The 26518-nt window shown below is 47.7% G+C and overlaps 1 protein-coding gene across 1 annotated transcript in view; it reads left to right on the top strand.

The window, feature by feature from the left end:
- Positions 1-26518, top strand: part of SCML2 (Scm polycomb group protein like 2) — a 747375-nt gene that overhangs the window by 69338 nt on the left and 651519 nt on the right. The window contains exon 2 of the mRNA XM_078658111.1: positions 25097-25218. The gene's annotated coding sequence lies outside the window, so the exon portion shown is untranslated. The remainder of the gene's footprint in view (positions 1-25096; positions 25219-26518) is intronic.

Genomic DNA, 26518 nt, shown 5'->3' with positions numbered 1-26518 from the left:
GTGTTGATCGCTGGTAGCAGATCCTGCAATCTATGCGCCAGGATCGCGGAGTATAATTTAGCGTCAATATTAAGTAGCGCTATGGGGCGTAATGATGCACAATGGGCGAGATCCTTCCCGGGTTTCGGCAGGACCGTAATCACCGCCTCCGCCAGGGAGCCCGCCGAGGAACCGGACAGGGCCATGTCGTTAAAAAGAGAGGTCAGGAAGTCACACAATTCAGTGGCGTAAGACTTATAAAATACCGCCGTATAGCCATCCGGCCCAGGCGCTTTGTGCAACTTCAAGCCCTGAATGGCCTCGAGTACTTCCTCCCTGGTAATTGGTGCTTCCAGCAGGCCATTCCACTCGGCGGAGATCCGCGGGAGGGGCAATCGCCCCAGATACTCCTTCTGAGCCTCCTCGGCTAGCCTGTCTCCCGTATATAAGTCCGCATTGAAGCGTCCAAAGATAGCCGCCTTTACCCCATCCTCGTGTTGCATCACACCGGCCTCATCACGTACCCCTCCAATATATTCGCGTTCCCTCTTATCACGGAGCTGACGCGCCAGATGCCGTCCCACCTTATTCCCACCGGAGTAAGAGTGTCGCCCCAGCCTCAGCATCGTAAGTTCAGCCCTGTTATTGTAATGTGCCCGCAGCTTCCCCCGCACCGCAGTTAAGGGTCGGAGGGTTATTCTCGAGAGATTGAGCTTATGAGCCTGTTCGAGGCGGGACACCTCCGCTTCCAGAGCCTCCCGATCTTTACGCCGCTCCTTGTTAAGACGCGCATTGAGGCCCAAGCATGTGCCCCTAATGGAAGCCTTAAAGGCATCCCAAGTGTTATTGACCGATGTATCAGAGGCGGGGTTAAGCTAAAAAAACTCCCTAATAGCCGCCCTCAGGGCTTTATTGGAGGCATCATCCCGGATCACCGAAGCCGGAAAATACCATTTCCTCTGCCCCCCGCCAGTCGATGACCAACGGAGGGTAAGCACCAGCAAACTGTGGTCCGACACCGAAAGCGGAAGAATGGTGGAGTCCAGGACATCTCCCCTAAGGGCCTGACTAACAAAAATGTGATCCAAGCGGGAGTAGGAGTGATGTACGTGAGAGAAATAAGTGTAATCCCTGGCAGTGGGATGATAAAAGCGCCAGCCATCAACCAGCCCCAACTCCCCCACCGTCTGCTACGTAGCCTCCGAAAAAACTCCTGCCCCAGCCCTGTGAAGCCCCGAGCTATCCACTGCCTTGTCCCACACCAAGTTGAAGTCCCCCATGACGAACAAGTGACCTTCCGCAAAGTCTCCCACCTTCTGCAATAAATCATGGAGATACTTATTGTGACCTGCATTAGGGAGGTATACCACTACAAAGGAACAGAGCTGCCCTTGAACAAGCCCTTTCACCATCAGCCATCGGCCATCCCTATCAGTGCGCACCTCTATGGGCTGGAAGTGCAACGCAGCGCGAAAAAGGAGGGCCACCCCTCTATGTTTCGTTGAGGCAGAAGACCTATATATAAGGGGATACGCCTTATGCTTGAGCCGTAGCTCGTCCCTACGCGCCAAATGTGTCTCCTGAAGCCCCACAATATCCAGGTGGTGATCCATCACATACTTCCATACTTTCTGTCGCTTCTGAGGCGAGTTGAGACCCTTAACGTTCCAAGTCCCTACACTTACAGGCATACTGAACCAAAACCCCCCAAGCCTTCTGCAGCCAACGTGCCCGGACCCCCGCCCGCACTCAGACCCCCCCAAGTGAGAGGCCCAGCCGAGGTTCCGTCCCGGAGGATCCACTGGAAGGTAACTGACAACCCTGAGCCAACCCGCATCTGGAGACTAAACATTGCACAATGAGGGCAACGGAGCAGAAGCGGCAACCTCAATGACCAAATCAGCAAATTCGACATCCCCCCCCGCCACCCAGCACTCAGCCCCCCCTCCAACTCCAATGGATCCACGCCAAAATGGCCCATAGCACTCACAGAATCCATGCCCAGAACAAAACCAGCTACCGAGCCCAAAAGGAGGCACCCGCAGCAGCAGCCTAAGAGAAACGCCTCAAGAGGAAGTAACTCTTCACACACCCAGCAGACATACACCACCACCATCCCCCCCCCCCCCTTCCCCATCCCACAGAAGGGTATAACAGTGAGAAACAATGCCAAAAACATTAACAAAAAGAATGAATCAAAACAGATGGTAATACTCATCAGTCCCAGCAGTTCAAAACTCGCGGAGATCCGTCCACTCCTAGGACAGAATAGGGAGGCCAACTCGGTACCTCCCAAGGTCACGATCCGGGGAGTCTTCACCAAAAGTACATCCATACCCCCAGATCAGGGAGGCCGATGCCCCCTCCGACGCCGATCCGCCATCATGCCATTCTCAGTCATGCCGCTCATGAACTGGCCTGCGATACCGGCAGTGTCGCTGAGGCAACCGAAGCTACTGCGTTCCCCCTCTCCTGCAGGCTAGAATTGCGGTCCGGGCGCCCCCCTGCTGAGGTGGACCCCACCCTGTGCCAAGAAGAGGATCTATGACGCCGCCGTGATGGTGAAGCAGTCGACCCCTGGGACGGAGCAACATCATCCAAACCCAAGAGATCCTTCGCCTCCTGGAGGGAGCGAATCTGCACCAATCGGTTCTGCCACCTAAAGATGATCCTGAAGGGGTGGCCCCAGGAATATGCGATGTTGCGATCCCGCAAAAAGGAAGTCACCGGGCGAAAATCCCTCCTCTTCTGGAGCGTAGAGGCAGCCAAGTCCTGAAACAGCTGTGGATGATGGCCCCTAAACTGCAGCGATGTGAGGGCCCTGGCTTTACGAAGAATGCGCTCCTTCACCTGAAAATCATGGACACAAACAAGGACGGCCGGAGGCGGCCCCCCCCCTCTCCTGGGCAAACCGACACGATGGACTCTATCCATTTGGATATCTTTCACCTCCTCTTCGTCCAGGATTTGCAAAAACAGTTCCTGTACATAGCCTCGCAGGTCACCCGCCTCGCCATCCCAAGGCACCGCCTTAATGCGGATGTTATTCCGACGGGATCGGTTTTCAAGGTCTTCCGTGTGTGCCTGCAAGTCCAAATTTTGTTCCGTGAGGCGGAGGACCTCCTGCTGAAGTACGTGCATGTCGTTGGCCGTGTTCAAATCATGGTCCTCCAGAGTCGCCACTCTCTCGCCAATTCAATCAACATCCCTTCTGACCTCCCGAAGGTCGGACGCCAGCTGCGCCCACAGCTCGGAGATATCCTCCTTGATGGAAGCAAAGAGTTCGGATATAAAGGCCTTGGTAGCTGGGGCCTCATCATCCGACACTCTCGGCGACCCACTGGGACCGGGGGAAGCCGGCTGCTGTGAGGATTTAGACGCTCCATCTTTCACTACACGCCCCTTGCGGGCCTGGTTAGACATGACGCCGGGCGACCCTCTTCAGGGTGAACTTCCCGCCAGCCACTCGCAAAGCCAATCGATGCCGGGGCCCTAGCTCACAGACGTAGTAATCAACCCAGCAGGGCAGTCCACCTCGGTGCCCGCCTCCTTGCACCAGGCCGGAGGTCCCCAGAGAGCCCTCGATCTTCGAGACCGCAACCACCAGGAGCGCACGTGGCCAAGGAAGAGGGAGCCCCCAGCCACTGATGCCAAGTCCCTGTGAAGACGGTGCAGCGGGGCAACACAAATGCCAGTTATCCAGGCGCTGGAGAAAAGCACTCAAATCGACCAGGGGATTCAGACAAAATGGCGCCGTCTCACTCCTCGTCCAGACCGCTTCCAGACCGCCAGGTGCACACCCCCAGCACCTTCTCTAGTCCATCCCAGTCCACAGCTCCTGGGTGAGGCTTGCACAGTCGAAGCCTCAGGGAGAGGCGTGAGGCCCCCCCAGGCCCCCCAGATGGGCACGCAGAGCAAGCTGATGTCCAATCGCCCCGGGTCCACACACCACCTTGGCCCGTGCTGGCCGCAGCTCCCAAGGGCTCCACCGCACCGCAATATGCCGAGCCTGCCTCAAGGGCACTCACCCGAATCGGGTCGCCGGCCGCCTCCTACCGTCCCCTTCCAGGCCAGTGCGTAGCTCCACTTACTGCGGCCGAGCTGCACAGCGCGTCTCAGGGGCACTTAAGCTTCCGGAATGCACCCGGAGCCTCCACCACCCCTCCGGGCCGGCACTGCTGGGCCTCCGAGTCCAGGCTCTCACCTCACCCCCGGGGATCCAAACACCACCGATGTCCTCAGTGAGGCCGCGCAGACCTCCGCCGCTCACGCGGCCCGCTCCAAGCAGTTGGCGTTCTTTTTTGGGGGGGACCTCGGGTGGGCGACGGGCGATCCCTCCTCCGCCGTCGCGGTGTTGCCGAACTTCCGGTCGGCCCTCGGAGCACGCGAGCCCGGGGATTCCAAGGCCGCACCACCTCCTTGCTCCGGCAGTCGCCACCAGCGGCTCAGCGCTCTGCTGACCGCACCGGACCTCTCCGCGCCGCTGCACCGACCTCTGCCAACGATCCGGGGCCAATCTGCAAGCTATCAGTAGCTTTGTCGGATCGGTGTCGGAGAGGCACGGAGAAGCGTCTTACTCCGACGCCATCTCGGCCACGCCCCCCTAGCTTTAAGTTTTTACATAACGAGCTACACGCAGTTGGTAGTCATTTCATTGTGCTTTATAGGGATAGTATAGATGCATGAGGAAACGGGTGAAGCTGTTAATGAGTAACATTGGAAGGCCTGTTTTTAGGGCTCGGCCTCCGCCCACGGAGGAGTTTCGAGCTCCTAATGTTAAAGAGAAAAAAAAAGTATCTCTAGGGCTTTGGCGAGACACATTCCACACATTCCTTAGTGTGTTATGTCATCTGGCCAGTGATTCGTCTTCGCTGTGGTGTCTTTTTAATAGGCTTGAAGTGATAGGCTAAATGTCGTTTTGGTCGGCCATGTTTGGCATTTTTCGTTCGTGTGCGCGCAAAGAAGTACATTAATTATAATTAGGAGCTGTCAGGGTGCCTCCGTAAGTGAATCCAGATGGCCGGGCGCGTTCACCATTCAGCAGCGCTCAGCGCGCAGCTGCTGCATGCCAGGCCGGGAAAGGGCTTCATTAGTTCAAGAACAAGAGTCTGACGTTCTGTCATGGGCTGTAGAAAAGAGAATTCATTTTACAACTTGTAATAATGTCATGCCTTTTATTAGGCATCACCTAACTCGTGTTTTAGTCATCACAGGAAAATTTTATTATTTTGTTAGTGGGTCCAAAAAAACAACCACGCGCCTTCTACACACAAACTCATTGCACGAGTCTTCTTGAATAGATGCAAATGTTTTTCCAAAACGTTTTCAGAAGAATTTCTGTGACGTCTAACTGTCTGATGTTGCTTCCTTCCTTCCTTTATTCATTGCATATTAATGTTTTCTTATGAGCTATGTACAGACCAGAGCCGTGCAGTGGAATGATCGTTGTGTGGACTTCTGTTGACATTTAATACTAACAACCAACCCTCCAGACCCTCTTTTTTTCCATGCCTTTCCATTCTGTTGATGTTTTTCTATTTTTTTTATCCGATCCAGCGACTATCGTTAAAAAAAAATGTTAACAGTTTTTTAAACTTTGTTCATAACTTTTTGTCAAGACGCAGTTGAGTGCATAGTAACTTAATTAAGGCTATTGAATTACTATTTCTTTTAGTACTGCTTCACATTCTATTTTTTTTAATGCAGCATTGGTTTTCGAGAAAAATTATTGTTTTATTGACATTCGATTACACCCAAGAGCTTTTCCTACACAATACGGAACTCCCACCCGCCTTTCACAATTCCAATCCCAAACACAAGTGCACACATTCTTGCTGCTGAATTTTGAAAAGGCACGTGAAGTGGGAATCAGAGTGCAGAATCAGAGTGCAGTTTGAGAGTGCAGAGTGCAGTTTGAGAGTTGACACTGTAGTTTGAGAGTGCAGATTGAGAGTTGAGAGTGCAGATTGAGAGTGCAGAGTGCAGTTTGAGAGTGCAGAATCAGAGTGCAGTTTGAGAGTGCAGTTTGAGAGTGCAGTTTGAGAGTGCAGTTTGAGAGTGCAGAGTGCAGATTGAGAGTGCAGTTTGAGAGTGCAGATTGAGAGTGCAGAGTGCAGATTGAGAGTTGAGAGTGCACGTTGAGAGTGCAGTTTGAGAGTTGAGAGTGCAGTTTGAGAGTTGAGAGTGCAGTTTGAGTGTTGAGAGTAGTTTGAGAGTTGAGAGTGCAGTTTGAGAGTTGAGAGTGCAGTTTGAGAGTTGAGAGTGCAGTTTGAGAGTTGAGAGTGCAGTGTGAGAGTTGAGAGTGCAGTGTGAGAGTTGAGAGTGCAGTTTGAGAGTTGAGAGTGCAGTTTGAGAGTTGAGAGTGCAGTTTGAGAGTGCAGATTGAGAGTGCAGATTGAGAGTGCAGATTGAGAGTGCAGATTGAGAGTGCAGTTTGAGAGTGCAGTTTGAGAGTGCAGAGTGCAGTTTGAGAGTGCAGAGTGGAGTTTGAGAGTTGGAAGTGCAGATTGAGAGTGCAGTTTGAGAGTGCAGATTGAGAGTGCAGATTGAGAGTGCAGATTGAGAGTGAAGATTGAGAGTGCACATTGAGAGTGCAGATTGAGAGTGCAGATTGAGAGTGCAGATTGAGAGTGCAGATTGAGAGTGCAGTTTGAGAGGGCAGTTTGAGAGTGCAGGTAGAGAGTGCAGGTAGAGAGTGCAGGTAGAGAGTGCAGGTAGAGAGTGCAGGTAGAGAGTGCAGGTAGAGAGTGCAGGTAGAGAGTGCAGTTATAGAGTGCAGTTATAGAGTGCAGTTATAGAGTGCAGTTATAGAGTGCAGTTTGAGAGTTGAGAGTGCAGATTGAGAGTTGAGAGTGCAGATTGAGAGTGCAGTTTGAGAGTGCAGATTGAGAGTGCAGATTGAGAGTGCAGATTGAGAGTGCAGATTGAGAGTGCAGATTGAGAGTGCAGTTTGAGAGTGCAGTTTGAGAGTGCAGATTGAGAGTGCAGATTGAGAGTGCAGATTGAGAGTGCAGTTTGAGAGTGCAGTTTGAGAGTTGAGAGTGCAGATTGAGAGTGCAGATTGCCTACGCCCACGAAGTGGGAGGAGTTTCGAGCTCCTAATGTTAAAGAGAAAAAAAAGTATCTCTAGGGCTTTGGCGAGACACATTCCTTAGTGTGTTATGTCATCTGGCCAGTGATTCGTCTTCGCTGTGGTGTCTTTTTAATAGCCTTGAAGTGATAGGCTAAATGTCGTTTTGGTCTGCCATGTTTGGCATTTTTCGTTCGTGTGCGCGCACGTGTGTAGTTTGAGAGTGCAGATTGAGAGTTGAGAGTGCAGATTGAGAGTGCAGAGTGCAGTTTGAGAGTGCAGAATCAGAGTGCAGAATCAGAGTGCAGAATCAGAGTGCAGAATCAGAGTGCAGAATCAGAGTGCAGTTTGAGAGTGCAGTTTGAGTGCAGTTTGAGAGTGCAGAGTGCAGATTGAGAGTGCAGTTTGAGAGTGCAGATTGAGAGTGCATATTGAGAGTTGAGAGTGCACGTTGAGAGTGCAGTTTGAGAGTTGAGAGTGCAGTTTGAGAGTTGAGAGTGCAGTTTGAGAGTTGAGAGTGCAGTTTCAGAGTGCAGCATGAGAGTTGAGAGTGCAGCATGAGAGTTGAGAGTGCAGTTTGAGAGTTGAGAGTGCAGTTTGAGAGTGCAGTTTGAGAGTGCAGTTTGAGAGTGCAGTTTGAGAGTGCAGTTTGAGAGTGCAGATTGAGAGTGCCGATTGAGAGTGCAGATTGAGAGTGCAGATTGAGAGTGCAGATTGAGAGTGCAGATTGAGAGTGCAGAGTGCAGTTTGAGAGTTGAGAGTGCAGATTGAGAGTGCAGTTTGAGAGTGCAGATTGAGAGTGCAGATTGAGAGTGCAGATTGAGAGTGCAGATTGAGAGTGCAGATTGAGAGTGCAGATTGAGAGTGCAGAGTGCAGTTTGAGAGTTGAGAGTGCAGATTGAGAGTGCAGTTTGAGAGTGCAGATTGAGAGTGCAGATTGAGAGTGCAGATTGAGAGTGCAGATTGAGAGTGCAGATTGAGAGTGCAGATTGAGAGTGCAGATTGAGAGTGCAGTTTGAGAGTGCAGTTTGAGAGTGCAGATTGAGAGTGCAGATTGAGAGTGCAGTTTGAGAGTGCAGTTTGAGAGTGCAGTTTGAGAGTGCAGATTGAGAGTGCAGATTGAGAGTGCAGTTTGAGAGTGCAGTTTGAGAGTGCAGTTTGAGAGTGCAGTTTGAGAGTGCAGTTTGAGAGTGCAGTTTGAGAGTTGAGAGTGCAGATTGAGAGTTGAGAGTGCAGATTGAGAGTGCAGAATCAGAGTGCAGAGTGCAGATTGCAGTTTGAGAGTGCAGTTTGAGAGTGCAGAGTGCAGTTTGAGAGTGCAGAGTGCAGTTTGAGAGTGGAGAGTGCAGATTGAGATTGCAGATTGAGAGTGCAGATTGAGAGTGCAGATTGAGAGTGCAGTTTGAGAGTTCAGACTGAGTGCAGAGTGACAGTGAGTGCAGACTGAGTGCAGAGTGACAGTGAGTGCAGACTGAGTGCAGAGTGACAGTGAGTGCAGAGTGACAGTGAGTGTAGAGTGACAGTGAGTGCAGAGTGAGTGCAGAGTGAGTGCAGAGTGAGTGCAGAGTGAGTGCAGAGTGGCAGTGCGTGCAGAGTGGCAGTGCGTGCAGAGTGACTGCAGAGACAGTGTGTCAGGGTGCACATTGTGTGAGTGTGCAGAATGAGTGTGCAGGGTAAACAGTGTGTGACTATGCAGGGTGACATTGGGAGTGTGCAGGTGAGCAGTGTGTGAATGTGTAGGGGCAGTGTGTGAGTGTGCAGAAAACACCACACACACATACACCACACACACATAACGCACACACAAACCACACACCTCAGTCTCTCAACACCACACACTTGTCACCACTCAACACAACACACTCACCACCACACTCACTCCCCAGGCTCACCCCCACAGACTCACCACCACACACTCACCAGCACACAGAAAACAACACACACAACAACACACCCCCAGCCGTCAATGAATGCTTTCACCATGCACAAACACCAACAACCATCATCCATCTGTCCACGCTTTTACCAAGCACACACCCACCAGCCGTCAGTGCACCCTTCCACCAGGCACACACACCTCCAGCCGGCAGTGCACTTTTCCACCAAGCAATCGCAGTATGGTACACTTTACTTTTAAACATATTCATATAAAGCACAGCATGCCACCATTGGTAAAATTACAATTCAACCAACATACTTCCACTACACACCACATGCACACACTCCATAACACATGGCAAAAAGACATTGGCATTTACAATGCCATTAGCTCAAACTCAAATAAATCCGAGCCCGATTGCATTTCTAATGCTTGTTTTTTTTAGATCTGGATCTTTTTGGGCCACGGAAGTTCGAGGATTTAACCAGTGGTTAGAAAGAGTTAGTTTTCTATATGTGTCAATCATAAAATCACTCGAGGGTAAGATGTGGAAACTTTGGTGGAGAAAACCATGAAACGTGAATAGACGAGCATAGCAGTTTGGTGATAAATGGTCAATGGCTTCCTACAAATATTCCGGGAATCTTGAACAGTGGCTCTTTCTTTACATCATGGTGCAGAAGAAGAACAGATAAAGTTCCAGGTTCCCCTCTCCCTTGATTCCTTTGTCAGCCCATGCTTTCCTTTTTCGCAACGGGCACTGCCAGGTCTGATAGGGTAAATTCATGGGAAATGCTGCCTTGAGTTCTTGATGCTAGAAGGCCTCATACATTTATTTCGGACAAGCTGTGAAGCAGTGCAACGTTTGTAAAGCATGTCACCATTAGGTTATTTGGCATGATCTATTCTGGCCCTGGGTCCTCTTCTCTTTCTTCACTTGAGTTCTTCTTTTCTTTTTTTATATATTACACTAAACTCTGCTTAGTATCATATCGACCATTTGAACCTTCAAGGACCCTTTTTAGGTACTTTCATCTTTTCTTTCTTCCATTTCATTTGCCAGTGGTTCCGCAAGTAGTCCTTTCCTTTGTTATCGCACTTACTGTTTAATCTATTATGGTCCTCTAAAGCCCTGTTCTCTAACCTCACCTGTAAGATGCATGCTTGTTGAATATTCACATGTTGTGCACCCTGACATGAGGAGACGAAAGGGGGGTATTAGTTATCACAGGGAATGGTATGGCGCTTGCCTAGTGTCGTGAAAGTAACAAAAGGAGAGATATCAATGGGGTGCAAGAGGTGAGGGAAAACTCCTAAGCCCTCAATTATGGACACAAGTCCGTCCATGCAAATAACATTGAATCCTGTGCACACCCATAAAATAGTTATAACACAAAAAGTGATCATTGTTGGTAAATTAAGACAAAGTATTCTTTCTTCAAGTGTAGGTTTAATGTTGCTTCACAGGCCAGCCAACACGTGTTTTGTCTTTGGGAGTGTAACCCTAGACGACTTCAGGCAAGCAAATAGTAATGCGGCACTATCCGCCGTATATAATTCGTGAAGGGAGCGGGTCAGCCCGCACTCGGTGTGCTTCCCCTGCGTCCCTGAATTTGCCTGCTTAAAGGAGGTTTACAAGCGTGTTATTTGGAGGATTATAACTGGGGCACACAACCTTTCAATGACAATATCGGAACATTATTACCTTTACTAAGAAATTGATTGAACAACTGAAAGAAGAGAACCTACATACCAAAGGGAATATTAGGTCCCGCTGGGTCGGAATTATCACCAATTGGAAGGTCCAAAGAGTTACCAAGTGCCATTTGAGCCCTGAAGAAGTCTAGGGTTACACACCCAAAGACGAAACACGTGTTGGCTGGCCTATGAAGCAACACAACATTAAACCTACACTTGAAGAAAGAATACTTTGTCTTCATTTACCAACAACAACCACTTTTTGTGTTATAAAGTTATAACTACTTTATGCGTGTGCAGGATTCAATGTTATTTGCACCCTGACATATATTTATTGGGTTTGCAGATTTACAATCTTTTTTCAGCCTTTTGCATTAAATAAACATGATTATGTTCCCTGAAATACCCAATGCGCGTGGGAGGAGACTCTTCAAATTATTTCTTTCTGTCATTGCGTTCATAGGTGTTTGTGTGGGCTAAAAAAAGAAACTGTGCACAACAAACCTTGGTTGAAATATCAGGGCATGTCTAGTGATTTTAATAATCTACCCAACCTAACTGTAATACCCTTGACCTATGAATCAGTCACAAATTGTGTGATCCTAGGCAAATATTTTATTTCCCTGGACCGCCTCTTTCTTCCTTATCACATACGAGACCACCTTCAAATATGTGAGCTCACTGTGTATGCTGTACAAAGAAAAATCCTTTGATTTAATAGACTACACTGTCTCTCCATGTAGAATACAAATATAGCCCACATATAGGGTACACAGGACCCTTGACTTGCCTCTTAGTTCACAAACAGCATTATCATCAGGGCGGGGCAGGACTTTCAATATTAATATGTGACTAAAGTATAATGTGGTAGTGCACTGTCATTTACAGTCAGCACATTTTCCTTTGAAATGGCCATAAAATGTCCCACTGATATGCAGTTTTACTGATAAAACTATATAACGTTCAAACAATAATATTTGGAAATCTGGTTTCCGCAAATATTTATCATTTGCATATTACCAAGAAAAGTGTTCTGATTTGTTTTGATCATATTAAATTCTTTGTTTCCACTACACTTGCAATAGGTCTCGCAGTGACAATGTATAGAGCTATTATTATTGTAAATGATATACTTTTTTATGTTTCTCTTTTCTTAACAAGTATAAATATATATTAGCAATTATGCACCATCGGAATTTAGATGAATTAGTGAGAAAAAAAACCCAATACAAAAAACCCACAAGGCACGCCCTTTCTCTCTTCCTGTCAGTGGTGTACTTTGGGATCTCCCTCTGCTTGTGAGTGGTGTGTGCCTCGGGATTTCTCTCTGACTGTGAGTGTGATGAGAGGCTGGAAGGCATGTTTGTGCGCGGAGATGTGCACAGACACCATATAGCACTATTTGTGGAAGCAAATATTGGTACACGCGCTGCAAGAGACCCGGACAGGCAACAGATACTGCGGCGGTGGCAGGGGGGGGCATGAACTCAGACATGCCAGGTAGGGGGACCGTGGAAGAGAAGAACCGGAGAAATAAAGAAGAGCGATTGCACATCAGAAAAGGGGGAGCTGCAGAATGAAGTAGTATAGATATGCATATAGAGCGGGCAGACAGCGTACATATGGACCGTTGATCGACATGTATACACTGTCAGAGACAGGCGAATGATTAGCCAGAGCATAATAAAGATGTGTGGATGGTTGGTAGGAGGGACGGACAGGTGGATGAATCAATGGAAAGAGAGAAAGGCAGACGGACGGACAGATGTACAGACAAATGGATGGGTGGAGAGTTGCACATGAATGGACGGACAGAAGAAGGTACAGATGGAAGAGAAAAAGGGCCGACGGACGGGCAGGCAGGTGGACGGATGGATGGTTAGCTGTATCCGTATGGTTGGTTGGGTGAACGGATGGACAGACTGCAGGACAAAGGGCGAGATAAGTGAAAGTAAAGCGATAGGGAGCCAGCGATGTGGAGACTGACAGGGGCAGTGATTGAGAGGCAGGGAGGTAGGCATGTGTGGGTGGGGGAGGGTCCTCGCCGGGGAGAAAGGTAATGAAGTGAAGAAAGTGTGACCGGAGGGACCGCACAGGAGAGGGTGTGTGTACGTGGGGCAGAGTGATGTAGATAAAGAGAGGGGGTACGGATGTGCACTGGTAGAGAGCTGTGATGTGCGGTTGGAGGGATGGAGTGTGCAGGAGTAGAGTGCCGGTGGGCGGGAACAGGTGAATCAGGAGGAGAGGTGGAGTAGAGGCTAGGGCACAGGTTGAGGAGCGGAAAGGTACGGGTGGAGGGGGTTGTTCGGGTGGAGCAGGAATACGGGTGTAGTGGACGAGATGTGCTGGTGAGGAGGCGTATGGCACAGGTGAGGGGACTCAGGTGGAGCGGGGTTGCGCGTGGAGTAGAGAGGGTACAGGGTGAGGAACGTAGGCACATTAGTGGAGGGCAGATATGGAGCAGACACACAGGTGGAGGAGTGAACGGATCAAGGTAAAGTAAAGGTGGTAAAGTGAAAGAAGCGGTGCCGGAGAAGAGTGAGGGTGGCAGCGGCAGACGACCCCCTCCGCACCGGGGTGGTGTGGCGAGGTGTCCCGGGGGCCTTGTTCTGCGCCCCTACCTTACTGCTAAGCTCTCCGCAGGAGCTCGGCTCTGATCTTATCAGCTGGAGCTGCAGGGAGCTGGCACCGCCGCCAGGGGTGGGGAGTAGCGCGAGATGTCACTCCCAGACTTGGCGCTTCTGCCCTCCTGCCAGGGGTAGAGCTGTCTCAAGTGTGAGACAGAGACAAGCTCACACCGCACTCTCCAACGGGAGCGCAGCAAGCAGAGACTGGCTTCAGCACCGAGCACAGCGCGAAGAGACACCCCGAAGCGGTGGTCTATGGGCAAGCGAGCAGATAATCTGCTCGAGGAGGCCAGCCGATGGGGGAGAAATGCCTGCATCGCACCATGCATTCCACCCAGGGGAGGAAGGCGTGTGGCCGCTATCGTAAACGTGTGCCGCATTTGCAAAAAAAACAAGCACGCGAGTGCTGCATGCCTGCGCGTGCCTCGCTCTAAAAGTAAAAAAAAAATTAAAAGGCGGCACATCTGGCGAGTGGCGAGCGATGCGCTTAATGAGCCATGATGACAGAGGAAAGCCAGGTGGCGCCTCTGCGCGTAACTGTGCGTGTAACCGCACGCTTTAGGCCACAAGCAAAAGCGTGTGGTGAGCTTTTTAAAGCCTAATTACTAAAAGTCTCGCCAGTTCAGCGCATGCGCTGGCTCAGGCGAGACCTAAAAAACGGTGCTTACCTAATTGCTGATATTTTTAAAATATTTGTACTGTTTATTTACAAGCTATTTAAATGTTTAATTAAATGCTACAGCCTTTCATTTCGCAATTGTCAAACAGTTCACTTAACAAAATCCTTTAATTTAGCAGTCTGAGGAAAAAAAGTAAACTCCGATCACTGGAATAAAATAAGCAGCAATTTGTAAAAGAAAAACAAAATAAGCTGACATTTGCCCTCTGTCTTTGAACGCACAGCAAATGTGACAAGATAATAAAAATATTTAAATGCATCTTTATTGCTCATTAACTTTCTGAACGAACAGAACAACTGCTCTTTGTCAACTCGAGCTCACTCGTCGGAACGGGTCTATAGGCCTAAAAAATAGCTCTCTTCGATGAAATCGGACTCGCCATAGGGTGCAGGTGAGTAGATTTATCGAGGGCTGCAGTGGAACAGTAAATCTACACCATTTTTCCAATCTTGGATTTGCAACTATCAGGACATTTGAGACTTATTCCAGAGGTTTGGTTAGATATGGAAAATATTTTGCTCAAGTTTTGTCCCTCATGTAACACCTTCTACAGACCTTCACGAGGGTTGCAACATTTATCCAGGGATTACAATGATTCCAAGTTTCATACGTGCAAAGACTTTTGGTGCAAGAGAATTGTGTTGGCCCAAGACAACTCTAACAAGATGTTCCTGCACGATATTACAATAGTGAACATTTATGAACCATAACCAGGGTCCAGATGACCCCAAGTGCGAGGATTTTTGACACAAAATAATTTTCTTGACTTTCTTCCCTATCCCTCCTAGAGGATGATGGAGCTGTTCTTCTCTACAATGGAGGCCTCTCAACTCCCATAGAGGGTACTGCATCAGATTTGATCAGATGCCACTTTATCATCCACTCGGGCATGTGGAGCTAAGAAGGCTCATCTGCACTCCTCAAGAAGGTGGCAGCATTGCTTGCCAAGGAACCATAAATGAGGTGCCTTCATCACAAAGGGGCAATGGGGTGTACGTGGTCTATGGCAAAAATCATGGGAAACCTCCCCTGACAGCTAACATGGTGAGGAAGGACAGAGCAAATTCTCGTATCAAGAATTTGGGCACCATTGCGAGTCGGTGAGGCATTTTCCATGTAGATTGGAGAATAGGGAGAAGCAGAAAGAGAGGGTGTGTTTTACTGCCGTAATCAATCACATGTTTTTCGTGGGTCAGAAATGTAGCTGGTGAAATCAAATTTGTTTGAAAGCAGGAGTAAAGTGTAAATTAAGAAAATGCCAGACCAGGTGCCCTCCAGACTTAAGCTGTACCTCACTGAGAAGGTTGAAATGTATCTGGGGTTTCTTGTGTGTCCAATTTTAGAGGGCACCTGGCATGGCATTTTTGGCTTCGCTCTCCTATTGGAACAGGGGTAAGAATCCTATGCACATAGTAGGAATTCAAGCTTTCTATCAATGTCCTTGTTTTTTGTTATGGGGGTCTTTAAGGCACTATGTCCAGGTGTCACAGCAGGGCTGCCACCAGATAGTGAATTAGATGGATGCATCAGTCAATGTCTAGTTACGAAGGCCAGGGGGCGTAACCCTTTTGTCAGTTGTATTTTGGTTGCATGAAATGAAACATTAAATCACTGAATCGAAAAGCCCGAGGTGCCCAGTATTGTCTTGTGACTGTATCCTGAATATATATATATATTTAGTTGTGCAAGCAAGTGCCAAATGTAATTTTTACTGTCTGATCCGGGCTCATTCCTGATCTGCCCGGTCATAGGGATGAAGCCTGCGAAGAGATTTAATATACCTACTGCTAGGTGTAGGGACTTTGGTGACAATAAAGTGTGGTAATATAGGAAGAAGCAGCCAAGGTAATAAAGGGGGGACCCTGAATCACCTGGTGGATGCCTTGGATCATTAAAAATACACTTCAAAATGTGTATGAAGGTTTATTTTACATGGTTGAGGTTTTTTGTTTGGTATTTTGTATGTAATTGAAAAACAGCAAAAGGACCTTTTAAGCATTGTTATTTTTTTTCCTTTTACCAAACGGGTTTTAAAAATGTTATTTAAAGCAGTGTGACGATTGTGTGCTTTCTGTGGATTTATTACAGTTGCACAAGGCACATTAGATTTGTATTCTGTGCAGTGCGCACTGTTATTTTTTTGGTTTACATTTTGTTTATTGATTTTGTTTCAACAAGGCATCATATATATATTACTGTATGAGGCGGAATGAGGCATCCCTGGAGATAAATGTGGGCCCCTCCAATATAGTTGGCCATTCGCGGTCTGTGCATGATGGTTGGAGGAAATCCGCTCCTCAGTGGTGCCTGAGGGGTGTCAGCGGCTGTGCTGCATGCGAATGCAGGGAGATGGTGAACCATTTAGTGAGGTGTCTCCCTGCACCCATCACATGTATGTATTGAATGGTGAGGTGCATTATGTGCTCCTGTGACATGTCTCCCCATAGTGTTCGTAATGCTTTAATCAGTGAGGTACGAAGGAGGAACTAACCCCATGGTAAATTGTCCTCATCCACAAGGGTGTCAACTGACCATCTCTGTAGAGGTCTCCTTACGTCTGCAACCCAGCCTCTCTCCAGGTGGAAAGCTCCGCTCTGGTTGTGACATGCTAACCTCGGGGTGTACCCTGCAGAGCCAATGTGGATCGAAGGAAGCCCCTGCAGGCCACCTGCAGAATCAGTTGGGTGGGTATCGTACCTAGTCTCACAGGGTGAAACAACTCCAGGATCGACAAGTGCGTCCATGCCAATAAATGTGTGGCTGTGTCTCCTAGGTTCATGCCGCTGGCCCATCTAGCCACCCAGTGTCATTGGACCACCAGATAATAGTGCTCCATGTTGGGTACAGCAAGCCTTCCCCCGCGGTCGATCAGTAAGTATATCAGATAAACTACCGCATGGTGCGCTCAAAGGAACGATGGAGGAGGTTGAATGTATAGTGGTAGATTAGTGAAGAAGTACAGGTACCTGGGGCAGTTTCACTATTTTAAGTAACGCTATACAGGGGTAAGCTCTGCCAGAAGAGCATCTGTGACTTAAAGGTGGTTATTGCCTGAAGGAGGTTCCCCTCCAACAGCTCTACCAGTTGTTGTAGATCCGGATTGCCAAGCACCGAAAATCAGGTGGCTGCCACTGCACACTTGGACGTACCATTAACAACCAGTGCTGGGTGGGGATTAGACAGATCAAATGGGTACAGGCAGGACTTGGCCCAGTTCACTTGGAGACCGGAGAGGGAAGTGAAGCCAGTGAGCGTCTTTGCTAATTCATTGCACAACTCCTATATATCCCTGATGTAAAGGAGCAGGTCGTCCGCATAGAGGGAAATCATGTGCATCCTGTCTTCTCTCTTTTCAAAGAGTCAGTAAGCTCTCCAATTGCATCACCTTGGTTCCCATTACAGGTCTAAATCTCTCGTCATGGTTTAACTGCCATTCCTCCCTCTCGGATCATAAGCTGGATATGCCCCATGTCCGTAAATCCTTACCTAATGCTTGGCCTCGGTTTCAAAACGTCAATTGTATTCTTGTCAATGCAAGATCACTAATCAAGAATGATCTAGAGTTCAGAGATTTTCTAACTCAACATAGTATAGCAATAGCATTTGTTACTGACACGTGAGCCAGCCCAACAGCTGATCCCGATTTAGCTATTGCTACCCCTCCAGGTTATGTTATTCAAAGACACCACCTCCTAAACCGTCGAGGCGGGGTCGTTGCAATAATAACTCTGAATATGTTTGTCACAAACTGTATCCTGCTCTCGGCCAGTTCTGATAGCGACATTTTTAGTTTTAAAATCATACTTAATGACGAGATAGATTAAACAGGAACTTCAGATACTGCCTGCCAGTTTCTAAAATTCCATTCATCAAACAGGTCTGCACACTTTTGGAATCTAGGCTTACTTCTGACCATTTCCCTATTCTGGGTGATTTGAATTATCATCTTGAGATTTCTTTCGACCCCGAGGTAGGGCTCCTCACTGATATTATGGCAACCTTTGGCCTTGGACAACTGGTTAATGCCCTTTCACATTGCCCGAACATACCCCCAACAGCATTTTTACAGACCTTCCCTCCCTTCGCTTCAGGATAACCATCCTACTGGTTTGGTCCGAACACCATGTGGTCCGCTTTGACATCAAGTTGCCCGATACAACAGAGCACTTCCACCGTATGTTAGATGGCCCTGGAACAAATGAACTCGATTAATCTTACAAACACTCTTTCTATTAATAAACCATGTCTCCCAAACGACCCAGAGCAGTTAGAAAGTGACTATCACTCCTGGGTTAACTCTGCTATAGATAGCCTCACACCCCTTAAAACTTTGACCAAACAGTGCAGTTTTCCATCTGAACCGTTTTTCCACCAAACTTAAAGCACTGAAGAGGGTCTGCCGTAACTTTGAAAGAAAGTGCAGACTCCAGTATAACAATGACAATAAAATTACTTATAGGGAAGTGCTTCAAACCTATAAAACTATGATTGTTACAGAAAAAACTTCTTATTACACCTCTAAAATATAATCTGCGCAAAACGCCACTAAAAAGCTCTTTGAGACAATTAAATCTCGGTCTAATCCTCCAAATACTACTCATGCAGATGATGATCAACACTTTTGCGACTCTTTGGCGTCAATTTATCAATCCAAGATTCTTAATGTCCACTCTTCTTTTAAAATGCTGACTCTAGTCCTAATTTCAATGATACCCCCTACCGTCGGAGGACACTAAGAAATCTCTATCCTATTTCACTCCACTCACCACTGAACAAGCTAAGAATATGTTGTCCCGTTCCAAATGTGGTTCTGCGGATGACCCTTGCCCTCAGGAATTTTGTACCTCGCATCTGAGACTATAGCAATTCAGCTCACCATAATTTTCAAGGAAATTATTCAAGCAGAAAATTTCCCCAAACCTTGGAAGAAAGCCTCTATCCTACCCCTGATCAAGAAGAGCAATCAGTCTGTGATCCAGCAAACTATCGCCCTATTTCACGGCTCCCTTTATCCGTCAAAATCTTGGACAGTGCACTTGACCAACAACTTACATCATTCGTAAATGATAACAATCTTTTTGACAGTTCTTAGTATGGTTTTCGCATCCAGTACACCAATAAGACGGCTCTCATAGCTGCCACCGAGAACAAAAGAGGCCTTGTGGACAACGGGAAGTACGCCGCCTGATCCTTTTAGATCTCTCGGCGGCGTTCGATACCTTTAACCACAACATACTCCTTTCTCGACTTCACGATTTCGGCATCAAAGACAATGCATTTTTCTCTCCTGTCACCCTTCCTCACAGAGAGGGAACAGTACGTATCCATAGACCATTGTGTCTCTTCACTGCTCAATCTTCCCTGTGGAGTCCACATAGGGGCTTCCTTAAGCCCCATACTTTTCAACCTTTACCTTTTTGATCAAGCTTATCAAAACCTTCAGCTTCTTTGTTGTGTGCGACGCCGATGACACAGATTATTGTGTCCGTCTCTGGCGATCCTGCCTTCACAGCTGCTAATTTTAACTTTGTATGGTGTCCATCAATCATCGGAGGAACAGCAATGTCCTTACGTTAAACTCAAACAAAACTGAGATCTTGATTTTTGGCAAAGTTTTCCTTTTGATCCCCTGATTGGTGGCCACCTAGTCTAGGATCTGTTCCTACCCCTGTGGGAAAAGTCAAGAACCTGAGCATCATTTTTGATACTCACCTTTACTTCGAAGCCCATGCCTGTGCGGGAGAATCAATCAGTGGGCGGAGTTGTGACGAGCCCAGCTCGTCACAAGCGCAGCTCCACTGTGCCTCATGATGAGCTGGGCTCGTCACGAGCACCTCGGTGCCGGGGCCCCCCTGCGCCTTGAGGGAATTACCCCCGTGGCAAAGGGGTTAAAGAGCATTTGTAAAATTCTCCCTTACATCCTATTTAACCTCCAAAAATATGTCAGACCAGCTCTTGATTTTTTCCAAGACTTGATTACTGTAACTGTCTCTATATAACTCTTCAGCAAAAACTTATAAACAAACTTCAGTCACTCCAAAATGCGGCAGCACACCTTACTTAAGGCCTTCCTAAGTTTCATTCTACTTACAAAGCACTAACCACTCTTCATTGGCTGCCTGCGAGAAAGCGAGTTATGTTCAAAACCTATGTATTGTCTATAGGTCTCTTCATAATTTAGGTCCGGCAGCCCTTATCCAATGCTTCCAATGGTACATTGTCACTTGATCTCTACGGTCGGGATTCTTCATGAATATTACTATCTCCAAATTTAAAAAGGCCCGATGGGCGGCAAGAGTTTTGTGACGGGTGCAAAAAATCATGAAAAACTGCCCCTTGCTTTGAAAAATTCTCCCAGTCTCATTCGTTTTAGAAAGACATTAAAAACCTGGCTCTACAGTCAGTAATTAGACCCCATCCACTCTGATAGCACCTCCTTTTTAGGTCTCGCCTAGCCAATGCGCTTGCGCATTGCTGGCGAGATTATAGAAAGGGCAAAAGAACACTACCAAAACGGCGGGTTAGACATAGTTCATGTGAGACAGGCGCGTGCACGAGGCCAGCCACGTCACACCACCATTTGTCTTTGCCTCGCATCAGACTTCAAAGGCTGCCGCTAACCCCCCCAATCACACTTCAAAGGCTGCCGCTCCCACGCCCCTCGCGTGGGTCCCCCGCAATTTTTTTTTTTACAACTTTCATGCCTGGCTGCCCTTCTCAAACAAACCAGCTCTGACCCCAAAGCTAGTCGTCCGCAACAAGGACTCAGGCCCTGCCCGCCCTCTCTTTTATTAAACACTGTCCCCCGCAATTATTTTTTTTACAACTCTCATGCCTGGCTGCCCTTCTCATCTCAGCTCTGACCTCAAAGCTGGTCGTCCGCAACAAGGACTCAGGCTCCGCCCGCCCTCTCTTCCCTATCCTGTGTCATCTCTCCGGATCACCAGGGGCTGCATTAGGCTACAACCCACCCCCACTCACTCCAACTCCACCCTCCAACTCCACCCTCCAACTCCACCCTCCAACTCCACCCTCCAACTCCACCCTCCAACTCCACCCTCCAACTCCACCCTCCAACTCCATCCTCCAACTCCAACTCTACCTTCCAACTCCAACTCTACCTTCCAACTTCAACTCCACCCTCCAACTTCAACTCCACCCTCCAACTTCAACTCCACCCTCCAACTTCAACTCCACCCTCCAACTTCAACTCCACCCTTCAACTCCACCCTCCAACTCCACCCTCCAACTCCACCCTCCAACTCCACCCTCCAACTCCACCCTCCAACTCCACCCTCCAACTCCACCCTCCAACTCCACCCTCCAACTCCACCCTCCAACTCCACACTCCATCTCCACCCTCCAACTCCACCCTCCAACTCCGACTCCACCCTCCGACTCCACCCTCCACCCTCCGACTCCCCCCTCCAACTCCCCCTCTAACTCCCCCTCCAACTCCCCCTCCAACTCCCCCCTCCAACTCCCCCCTCCAACTCCACCCTCCAACTCCACCCTCCACCTCCAACTTCCACCTCCACCCTCCAACTCCGCCCTCCAACTCCGCCCTCCAACTCCAACTCCACCCTCCAACTCCACCCTCCACCCTCCAACTCCACCCTCCAACTCCACCCTCCCACTCCACCCTCCCACTCCACCCTCCCACTCCACCCTCCCACTCCACCCTCCCACTCCACCCTCCAACTCCACCCTCCAACTCCACCCTCCACTCTCCAACTCCAACTCCACCCTCCAACTCCACCCTCCATCACTCAGGAACACCACCACATCACTTGGGGGCACCACCACATCACTCGGGGGCACCACCACATCACTCGGGGACACCACCACATCACTCGGGGACACCACCACATCACTCGGGGACACCACCACATCACTCGGGGACACCACCACATCACTCTGGGACACCGCCACATCACTCGGGGACACCGCCACATCACTCGGGGACACCGCCACATCACTTGGGAACACCACCACATCACTCGGGAACACCACCACATCACTTGGGGACACCACATCACTCAGGGGCACCACCACATCACTCTGGAACACCACCACATCACTCTGGAACACCACCACATCACTCTAATACACCACCACATCACTCGGGGACACCACCACATCACTCGGGGACACCACCACATCACTCTAATACACCACTACATCACTCTAATACACCACCACATCACTCCGCCCAATCACATCATCACTCAGCACCACAACAGCACTGTCCTTGCTTGCTACCAACAAGCATTGCCATAGCCAATAGGACTCGCATTAGGAAAGTGTTATCTATTAGCTTTGTGAATAAGGATGCTATTAATTTGTATATTTTCAAAGCCAACACATATAAAAAAAAAAATCATTTTCAATACCAATAGCTACCGCTTTCCTAATGCGAGACCTATTGCATTGCAAATGCATGTTTTGTCTAGCAGCAGTACAGATTCCTTTCCCTTTTCATCATTAGCCGTAGACGTCTGAGCACAGTTGTGTGTTTGAGAGCAGTATAGGACGCCCAAGGCTGCAGTCAACCACATGATTTTGTTTTGTTCGCCTGAACAGCGCAGTTGTCTCAGGACCTTTTGTAAAGAGAGCTTTCATAATATTAATGATAGAGGATCTTGGGCTCTACCCACATGTTGGTTTTCCTATTTAGAGTATTCGTTTGGGCCATTGTGGTTGTGCTAGTTGTTGAATGCAAGAATGAGTAAGTGGATGAATTAATGGATGCTTATGTGCAAAGTTGAGTTACAGAGTGCTTGTATGATGACTTATTGAGAGCCTAAACCCATCAGTGACACAAAAGGTACCTTCATTCATAAACCAGGCCTATTGACTGCCAGTACTTGTTCTGCTTCAAGTGGCTCGTTGAACGCATGGCTCTGCATTTATTATGTATTGTTTTGCAGAAGTCCTTAAAGAATTTGCCCCTTAAAATAGCATTTTGTAGGTTTATTCCAGGCCCCTGTGGACAGTGGCCTGGAAGTCAGCAGTTTTTACCTCCGTGGAATCCAGGTGTTGTAAGGGTGGTTTGCAGAGGGATACTTAGAGGGGTTTTCTGCTCCTTTGTTCACTGCTAGTCTCATTTTGCACTTTTATCTATTGAAGAATTGTGTTTTTCACTTCATATTTGGAAAAACTGAGGAGAAAATGTACAAAGCTAATTTTGTGTTGGTGGTATATACCAAAGTTTCAGTTCTTCTTGTTGGTCTGCGGGTCAGTGATGTGAAAAGACTATGGGGGTTGTCTCTTACCTGCGTGCCTCTCTACTCGTCCCCTTCAATAACTGGATATGGTCCATCATCAGTTATTTATATTATCCTTGGCCTTCAGTGTTGAGAAAGGTCTGTGGTGCCTAAGGGATTCATCAGATAATTAATTTACCAGGAGCCTATCGTCGCGATTATGTTTGGAAACAGAACTATGCCTGGGATCAGAATTTAGGGACTGAGTCATCAGACCACACCAGTACCTATTGCCCCAAATCTGACTAGCTCATATTACCTTACCTGCCCTCCTAACCTGTCCAGAGTAACAGGTAAATAGGCAACCTAGAACACAGCTTTCTAGTCCCCCGGGGAACTGTGGAAACAGATCGCCACCTTTTAGTCTTTTCACTCATGCATGTTCATAATAAACAAAAGAAAGGACACAAGGAAAGTTCACAATATTTATTAAAATTATCGTGCTCGATCATAAAGCACCTGTGCTGCAATTAGAAAACCTATGCATCTGAGCAGAGTAATCAGCATTACAAGTAAATGATAAACAATGAAACGCCCTACCATGGCAAATTATATATCTGCCTAAGCCTATCCTCACTATATGAGAACAGTGATCTATATGAGATCTCTGGTATTAGAACCGACCCCCATACTTGCCATTTGCAGTCCCTCTGCAAGAATCCTCCTGTCCCTTTCTCAAAGGGCACGTCTTGTTTATATGATAAGAAGTGCTGTGTTGGAAAACAGCAGCTGCACTTTTGTTCTGTCTGTATGCTAGGAGATTTTGCTTTACAGAGCACAGGCACAATGTTGTTTGAACTTGTACGAAATGTTCAGACTGAATTTCAGCAGAAGAACTGAATAGCTATAACAACACGTGCAGCCAATTTCTACCATAATATCGTGGCACAGAAATAAGAGTTGTGGCTGTGCAAAGCAAATGTGGCTTACAATGTACAGATAGGCTAACATAAGGGAAAACTACAGTGGGCCTAAATAGGAACTCACTACAGAACCATGCCTCCATCCCCCCTTCTGTCTGTTTGTTGGCTATTTGGATCCTGTACTTCTAGACTTCCATGCTGACGCAAGAAATGTGTGTCAATTCGTCTTTTGTGAGGTTGGAGAGGGCAACAGTTGGCCTATGGTGGGCAGCACTGGAGTTGAAGACCAGTCTGTACACCCACACAGTCACTGTTGCATTCCACTTTAATTAAAGTGCAAGATTTCAATCACATTTAGGGGAGTACTGGTAAGGAAAACTGCAGGTGGAAAGGTATGCGTGGTACAAAGTAGGTTGTGAAATGTGTTCCCACTCTCAGAATTTAAGATAATGCACAGACAAGAACATAAACCATTTTATCAACTAGGCCATGAGGTATATTATGGAAGCTCACATGTTTTGCCCTACCAAATCGTTATTTTAATATTAGCATTCAAGTGAGGGTTGTTTGAGAAATAAACTGGTGTAATACAAACAAACGAACAAACCTGAATAGAAGCCTTGTTAATTAGTGCTAAATGTTTTTACTTTTTTTCCCCTTACCTAGTACAGAAAGGGGACGGTAATGTAAAGTTTTTAGGTGGTTCAGAAGATACTGAAAATCGTGTTTGGTCCAAGTGACCACTTCTTGGTCTCACAGATTTTATTTAATGCAAGCTCCCCGACCATGCACTCCATTTTGTTAAGCCTTTCAAATGTTCCCTAGGAAACGCCTCAAAACATGGCTTTTCGACCAGTAGCATCCCTCTCCCCAGCGCCTTGAGACCACAACGGGTGAATAGTGCGCTTTATAAGTATATTGATTGATTGATTGATTGAGGTATGTATGATAACGCAAAGCAAGTCCTTTAATGTTTAAATATGTGTGTAAATATGGTAACCATAAAATATTAATCCTTGGTTTGTCTCCTTACAGAAGCCAGCCTACACATCTAAGGAAACATTTGTCCTGCACCTCCTTCTTCTTGAGTGTACAAGATTTCTGCATTGTGCTTCCTGAAGATCCTCACTAATGAATATGAAACCCAACATGAGAAGGTAATATTTGTAGATAAAACTGTGTTTCATTGACAAATTTAGCCTTATATACTGAAAGGTTACAACTTTGAGTTATAAAGTTTGTTCTTCATAGGCTTTTGTGGCACAAAACCTTTTCATCATTAGGATAATTTAACTTTCGTTATCTTAATGCCACCAGCAGAAGGATTTTTTGTGCATCATGTTCAACAAAGTCTTCCCCTTATAGCAGTCTCAATCAAATGGACCTTTTATTCTCAGTAAATACGATATCTTCTTGCTCTTCCATTTCCACACTGTAATAGGAAGCTTGCTGTTTAAGCAGACCAGGTTGACAATAGAATGTTGGAACATTTGCAAAGAAATAAAGTTGTTTTAATTTTTAAAGCTCATTAATTTTGCCAGCCCAATCGCCTGTGTTTGACACAACAAAAGTGTTTCCCTTTTTCTCTTAGCTAGCATCAACATCCTTTCTACTACAATTTTTAAAGTCTTTGCTTTAAGATTTTTCTTCCAAACTGTGATATTTAAGAATAACATATACTTTTTTCAAGCAGATTCCAGTTATCTGATAGAGACTACTTGCCGCAGATTCCTTAACGTAGAATTATCCCCAGGCGTGAGACTGGATCTGGAAACTTTTTGCCCAGCATCTCTGCACGCCAGGGGGACAGCATCACGCGACTCCGCCCAAGCGTCGTCTGCGTACGTGACGTCAGCGAGGTCACATAAGTCCCACCCTGGTGGGGCTATGTCAGTTTTTTCCTTTTCTGCGTGCAATCGGATCCGGTTCGTACTCCGGGCCTGTTTAGGCCTTTCCCTTCGCTATTGCGTGTGTTTGTGGGAACAGTGTGCGGATGACTTCGGGCTTTAAGACGTGCTTGTCGTGTGGACGCCTTATGTCGGCGACTGACCCTCACCTCATTTGCATGTAGTGTTTGGGGGAGGATCACGGCTCCACTGATTGCGAGGCATGCCAACAGTTGAAGCCGAAGTCGCAGCGGGAGCGTAGGATGAAACGTCTCTCGGCTCGCCTGTCCAGATCTGCTTCGTCACCTTGATCAGCTTCTACGGAAGGTTTTCAAAGCAACCATCGTCGTCCTCATCCCTCTACTATGCCGCAAGAGCGTTGCTCCCCTGTCGGTAAGTGTCGCAGGGGAGCCCTGAGGGCTGGTTTCCGGCCTGTTGGGGGCATGGGCTCTCCGCGGGTGATGCGGCCCGCATATCGTCCCCCTATCCACCGTTTCCCCGTGAGGGGGCGTCGAGAGCCCAGATGGAGACATATGCGGTGGCTTTGCAGGCGTAGCTGGCTTCTCCTCCT

This window comes from Lissotriton helveticus, chromosome 8, assembly GCF_964261635.1.
Source record: "Lissotriton helveticus chromosome 8, aLisHel1.1, whole genome shotgun sequence".
Lineage (NCBI taxonomy): Eukaryota > Metazoa > Chordata > Amphibia > Caudata > Salamandridae > Lissotriton > Lissotriton helveticus.
Note: the sequence above shows the minus strand (reverse complement) of the source record. Positions and strands in the feature narration are given on the sequence as shown.